The sequence below is a fragment of the Benincasa hispida genome, chromosome 6 (assembly GCF_027475165.1).
Source record: "Benincasa hispida cultivar pf3 chromosome 6, pf3_genome.v1.1, whole genome shotgun sequence".
NCBI classification, from domain to species: Eukaryota; Viridiplantae; Streptophyta; class Magnoliopsida; order Cucurbitales; family Cucurbitaceae; genus Benincasa; species Benincasa hispida.
Window position 1 is genome coordinate 19,899,692 of NC_143483.1, and position 7,148 is coordinate 19,906,839.

At 36.8% G+C, this 7,148-nt stretch overlaps 1 non-coding gene across 1 annotated transcript; it reads right to left on the reverse strand.

The window, feature by feature from the left end:
• Positions 1–6,428: 6,428 nt before the first annotated feature.
• On the reverse strand, positions 6,429–6,525 carry LOC120080646 (small nucleolar RNA snoR113). Its single transcript, XR_005482598.1, has one exon. It is a non-coding gene; the product is annotated as a small nucleolar RNA snoR113 (small nucleolar RNA).
• Positions 6,526–7,148: the final 623 nt, after the last annotated feature.

Below are 7,148 nucleotides of genomic sequence, written 5' to 3' on the forward strand. Positions count from 1 at the left end.
GTGGATTTCTTTCTTGTGGGTTGTGGCTTTTCTCTGAGTTGGAAGTTCTCCTATCTTTACAATGGTATAATATTTTCCATTTTGGGCATAAACCATCATGGCGTTACTTTTGATTTTACCCAAAAATGCCTCATACCAATGAGATAATTTTTCTTACTCATACACCAGTGTTCCTCCCCTTATTTAACTAATGTGGTACTTTGGTCGCGTTTCTAACAATCCTCCACTCGAACAAAAGACCATCGAGCCCCCCTTCAAATAGTCCTCTCTCTGTCTAACTCTTATCTAGACTAACTCCTCTTCTCTCGAGCACACTGCCTATCCAATAGAGTTAAACCACAGATCATACCATGACTACTTACAAGGCTTCACTATGTATCTTTGTTTAGCACTTGAGGATTCTACCAACATGGTTAAGTTAGGGGCATGACTCTGATACCACTTGATAGGGACAACAACCCTCTAACTATCTCTACAATGGTATGATATTGTCCACTTTGGGCATAAACCTTCATGGATTTTCTTTTTGTTTCACCCCAAAACACCCCACTAAGAAAGCAATTAATTCTTAATTAGAATTCGATGGACATCCAAGTAAATGAGTGGAATCCAAATTTCTCTAAGCTAGACCTTTAATCAAATCAAATTTTCGTTCCAATTACCTCTTTACATTTAAGTCATTTTAAATTCTTTGCATCGAAACTCTCAACCAATTATGGCCATCCAATCACTAATTAGCTAAGATATCTTAAGATTCCCTGTGGAGATGATCCATTCTTACTAACCTACAAACTCGTGAGAATGGTTAAAAATATTATTTTTTTTGGGGTCCTCGTTGGCCTGGAACACGTTACGAGTTGATTTTCTATTAAAGTAGTCTGACCGACACTACCGATTAGTTGATTAGGCTATTAATTAGATAGTGCAGTTCCTATAATAAATTGATGAACTAGTCCATAAGTAACCCAACAGTCTCTTGATTTGCGAAGTTAAACTCATCCTATCACACCAAACTATACTTTTCTTTCCGAACTTTACTTTTCTGCATTTTAGTTTTATCTGTCAATCCAAGCCTTCCCCCCTACTGCTTACATAAACAAATTTACTTTAGGGGATTATATGTAGTCTCCTTGTTGAATGAAATTGCGGCGGACGTAATGTAATGCAATGTAATGTAATGCTGCCGCAAAGAATGAGAAATGAAAATGGATGGATCAAATGACGTGTATGCACTTCTCGATAATAAATGCGATACTACGTTCTAAAATGATGTATGTGATGCTGCTTAGATGCATTTGTAGTATGCGTTCATATAGTATGCGTGTTTCACAAGTTTTCTTGCGCTGGAACCAAGTATAATTCCAACGCAAGTTTCTCAGAGTGATCTGAGGTCGAACACGGGGATTGCGATGATCAATGCGATACTAATGTGATATATGCGACCGAAAACAAAATAATAATGAATTGTATTGGAAAAATAAAATGCGATGACAAAGTAAAATGCGATGATAAAATAAAATGCGGTGACAAAATAAATGAATAAACAAATAAATGGCTAACTGTGAAGATGTGTAAATATCTGATGGAATGCGGTGGCAAGTCTTGTGAAATGTGTCAGAAAGAGAATGGGTTGGGAAAAAGGACATCGCAAGTTCGTCAATCTTGTTGTGGACGCAACTAAGGTTCCGCTTTCCCTTGGCTTACACCTCTCAGTGATCGGCCACGTTCCCATATGTCTATGGTGAATCAGTGATGAACATTGTGAATGCAAGGTTGTTTCCATCTCTGGAAATGCTTCTTGCTTTAGTTAATGCATTATTCCAACCTTCTTTCAAGAGGTGGATTAACATCTTCACTTCTGCTCTCACAGGTGAAGATGCCGTTGAGCATGCATTAGCTAAACTTAACTGATTTCTTCAACAAGGATTAACTTACTCTCTTAATCCTTCCCCCTTACCCTGGGGATTAGTTACACATGATGGGGGAGATGGACGATGAATGTATGGTGGAACAGAGAAATGACGATGAATATGATAATGATATTAAAAGGTAAAGATAAGCGTTTGTTACAGATGGATGAATGAAAGATTAGAAATGAATACAGTCGATGAATAGAAAGTGAGAACAAATAAGGAAAGCGTGTCAATGTCTTGACACGGATCCCGATCGGAGACGATTTGCTTCCCGGCGTGTAAGAGGAGTGTGGTGGAAAACTTCCTTCTCAGGCTGGTTTCCCAGGTAGAATTGATCTTTGCACAGAGCTTCCCTTCGGGCTTGTGAATGAATTTCTGGCTCCCGAGACTTCCCTTTCGAACTTGTCTCGTCTTTCTCCTAGATTTTCTCTAAGTGTCTCTTCAGACCAGCCTCCTTTCTTTGGAATTGATGTAGCTATTTATAGACTTTGGCACCTTCTTCGTCAGTGGTCCCACTCTGAAAAGCTTCTTTTTCTGTCATGGCTTGGTGGAAACATCCCCTTTGCTCCACATTCAATTTTTCAGACCGTACAACAGAAAAGTTGTACAATTTCAAAAATCCCTACGAATGCGTCGCTCTTTTCATCTACGATCGATCGCCGTATACGGTGCAAATGCGTTGATCTTTTTATCCAGGATCGATTGCTGCATGCGGTGCAAATGCCTTGATCTTTCCATCCACGATTGACCGTCGCATTCGGTGCGAATGCATTGCTCTTTCTTTGTTCTCAAGCGATCGTCGCATGTGGTGACCTGTTTCTTGAAAAACAAAGACATGGACATCCCTTTTTACTATCGTAATGGGGTTAGCGGGTGTGTTTCCGACGTTTTACAACTTTTGCGTTTCTAAGCCAATTTCTATATGTTCGTCGTAACTTTTTCCTTCTTTTTGCCGCATATTCTAAATAAGATGGTATAAATAACTTGTATTTCTACAAGTTATCACTCCTTGCGAATCGACTCGATCTTGCTACTATTCTACAAACACTAGAAGAATTTTGGGCTTTAATGTCGGTTGACAGCCGACATTAAAGATAATGTTATTAAAGCCCTTTAATGTCGGTTTTAAACCAACATTAAAGGGCTTTAATAACACTGTCTTTAATATCGATTGCAACTGACATTAAAGCCCTTTAATGAATTTGCAACCGACATTAAAGCCCTTTAATGTTGGTTGTAACTGAAGCCCAAGAATTAAATGAAGCCCTTTAAACCGACTTTGAGGCCCAGAATCTGTCCATTTTATCAATTATTGTCCCTTTTTTTTTAATTCTGTTGCCAAATCCATTTTTTTGGTCAAAAAGTATAACATGACACATCATCATCGAACATTGTGGCTATGACATATTATTCATGTATGGATTGTAAATCTATTATATTTAATCCACAAATTCTGCTATAAAATTATAATTTAAAAGACCGTACAATAATTCAGGCCTTAAAAACATAAATTACAAGTAATACAAATATTATGATTTTACAAACATTATGAGTTTACTATCCCTCTCCACTTGGTAAGTATGGATCCCTTCATAATTCTTCTTTAACAGACCCCCCCAGCTTCAACAGTATCTAGTTATAGGCATCTTTGTCTGACTACTATTGTTCAAAGGATCACAAACAATAAAGGTTTAAGACAAAGGATTGAAAGTGAAAATGTGATCAGAATTCATATTCAACTAACCGTGTTTATTGGGAATGTGCATAAATGATACACTCAAGGCAAAATTATTGTAGTGAATGTGTTGGATCTAGAGTTCCCCAAGAAAAAGCATAAAGAGGTTGTGATACCAAATCTTTACTCCTTTGTTGCACTTGCAAAACAAGAAAACTCAATAATTGAATAAATGAGAGAATATTATTTTTCAAGATCTTGAAGAAGAGAAGCTTGGTTACCTAGATATGAGATACGAAGACGATGGAAAATTTTTGGCAGCATAACGATGCTACCACAACAAAACCAAAAATTTACATTGAACATGTTCAAAGAAACACACTCCCAAAAATATTTCACAACCACTTGTTCTCAACAAAACTATCAGAATTCCCAAAAAATGAATATTCAAGAACACATACATCAATAAGCAAATTTAGCTCACAATGTACTTGAAATCTCAAAAGTTGTCACAAAGACTACCATAGTGCATGAATAACCCACAAACTACCATAGTGCATGAATAACCCACAAACTACCATAGTGCAACCCACAAACTCAAGCACCTTGAATCAAATCTAAACTACAAATAAATAGTACTCATGAGTCATAAATGGGTGTTACATTCTAATCCAATATGGTCCAAAGAGAAATAAGCACACTATAACTTCTCAAACAGGAATTTCCATATCATTAGAGTCACGTGAAAACACTTAGAAACTGTTCTTAAAACTGCAAGCATTAAAAAATGCACTTACCAGGAACAATTTTTACGTGAATTCCTTGCTTTTGCAATAAATCCATCTCCTCCCCACCCCTTCCAAACACCTAAAAAACACACAAACAACACCATTAAAAGTATAGAGTAGAACGAACCTAGCGGTGCGTGCGGTGGAGACACGCGAACGACGATAATGCCTTCCATGTCTCTTCCAAAGGATCAGACTCAAACATACGCCAAAAATAACAAATCTATATGCAGATATCAGCATGGGCTGTGTTAAGAACACACTCTTAACTGCATACATCTGTCCAGTAAGTATAAAATAAATTTAGTTAACAAATCATCCAATGGGTAAAAATCACTCAATTCATGATCACATATGATATTACATTACCTGAACCAATAACTAATTAGTTATCATCATAAGGCAACAGGATAAAGCAGACAACTCAAAAGACATTAGATTGGAAGATGAATACCCCTCGCGGCCAAGAAGTGCACATAATTTGCATAAAACAGACTGCGGCAGTTGCAAAAAGATATTATGTATGTCATTTCTCCTTTTTCCACCTGAAGTCGACCCAGCAGCATCACTATTTTCTTGCTTTGATTCTCCTTCTGGCAAAGCAGGATCCTTTCAAACCGCACAACTAGCTTCATCAACAGGAATAGAACCAAAGGAACATTTCCAGCTTGACAGGTTTTTAAATTACTTGATGGAAGCCCTTCTTAGTTTCCATGTATGTAGAACTCAAATCCTCAGGGACAGTCTCCAAATCGAAGTAGAATAACATATTGTAGCCAAATAAGTTAAAATCACAAGAACACGACGCAACACCAAGGGAGGAAGACCTGTCAAGATATACATAAAAAATATAAATATAGTAATGACAAAATGACACAAAATTTAAGGGAAGAAAGTACTACCATCCAACAACTGTGATCGACCATAAACAACATTTGACTGACAACCATAAAGCCTTTGAGAATTGATTGTTGCAACTCCACCCACAAAACCTTCAGCCTCAGATTTGATCATATCTAGTAATAGATAAACCAGAATTGCCCTTGTAACACTATGTGCACAATCTGCAATAGTCCTTTTCCAAGCAGCTGGACAACATAAGAAAAGAACAAAATGCCACATTAGGTGGAGAATGTATGTAGTACATCACTTTATTTTCAATTTTCGATAAAGTTAAGGATACAATTTTAAACATGGCTGCTTCATTAAAAGGTAAAGATCTCATTTCATCAATGGAAATAATTTTTCCAATAGGAAACACAACAAAACAAAACCAAACATTTTCTTATGAAAATGATCTCAAAGTAGGCAGAACCTTAAGGAAACAAATTGTGGCTCAAAACTTAAGAAATTACAAGGCAGAGATACAAAATGATGAAAAGTGTGATTTACATGACCCAATATTCAAAAATGAATTTAAATGACCAAGTTACATGATGTGCCATGCATAGATTAGTTTAACTTTCAAGTGGGATAAAAAATTTAGGGTGTAAAGCATGTATTCATCACACAGTATTTGGATAGTCAAGTCTTGGCATATTTCTTGAGCTCCCATATATGGGTCAACTGGTCAAGTCAAAATCTAACTACGTATCAACATGCTAGTCCTACTAGTGTATCTATGGAAACTACTGGGAACCTTCGCATATGGAAAACAAACAAAATTATACCATTCTAAGTTTCTAACAGAAACCATCAAACACAAATACACAAGATAATCTACTGAACAGCGAAAATATAGATCAAATAGGTCAATGTGATGACCTGGTACATATTAAACTACAAGCTCGAAGAGTTCAACATAGAAGTCATTCATATCTTCCGATTAGAGTGAACTTCAATCTTCCTCATTCTCAATCTTAAAATTTTACTTAAAGACCGATAATAGTACCCAATAAATAGATCACCAGTACTTGATAAGACAAAGATAAAATAAACCAAAGTGACGGTAGATTATGACAAAGCATGCACTTGAGATCAACTAGAAAACAATGTAAGAACACTCCTACTTCCGCCACAATACATCTCCTATTCAAGAGAAATTTACAAGAACTGGCTCAGGAAAAACACCTTACTGCAGACATATCGTCAATCTACTACCGTCCAAACGGAAGCAGCTGTAAGTCCAACCTTTGATTCATCGTTGCCAGTAACTTGTTACACACAAAACCATGAGATCGATGATATCAAAATACGATATGCTCAGGTTTTACTAAAAAAAGCATGCTTTAGAATAAGAAATGAAACTGCTAACAATTTCAAAGGAGTGATCAAGGACAGACGACAACCACCTGATTCGCACGGCCAAGCTTGGACGATGGTAAGAGAGAGCCTTTCAGACGGAGGGTTTTGCACGAGCTTGGATGAGGGTTTGGGGGAGAAATGGCGCGGTGCGTTTGAACGTGGGGGAGGGGGGAGAAAGTTGGTTTTGTTTTTTTTTTTTTTTTAAAAGTGGATCTTTAATGTTGGTTTTAAACCGACATTAAAGGTATACCTACAATGTCGGTTTAGATTCCTTTTTTTAAAAAAAAAACAAAACCGACATTATACATCCGATTTCACTTTTTCCAACCAATATTAAAGTCTAAAATTCTTGTAGTGCAAGTAATAATAGTTCCGAAATCGGTATAATTATAAATGATTTAGTCGTGAGAACCCTCGACAAATCCTCACCATCAATCTTCTATTAGTAATCAAAGAAGTCCCCTTGGACTTTGAGCTTCCTAAATATCGTGGTGAAAATGTGTTGGGAGCAATGCTGCACCATCCCCT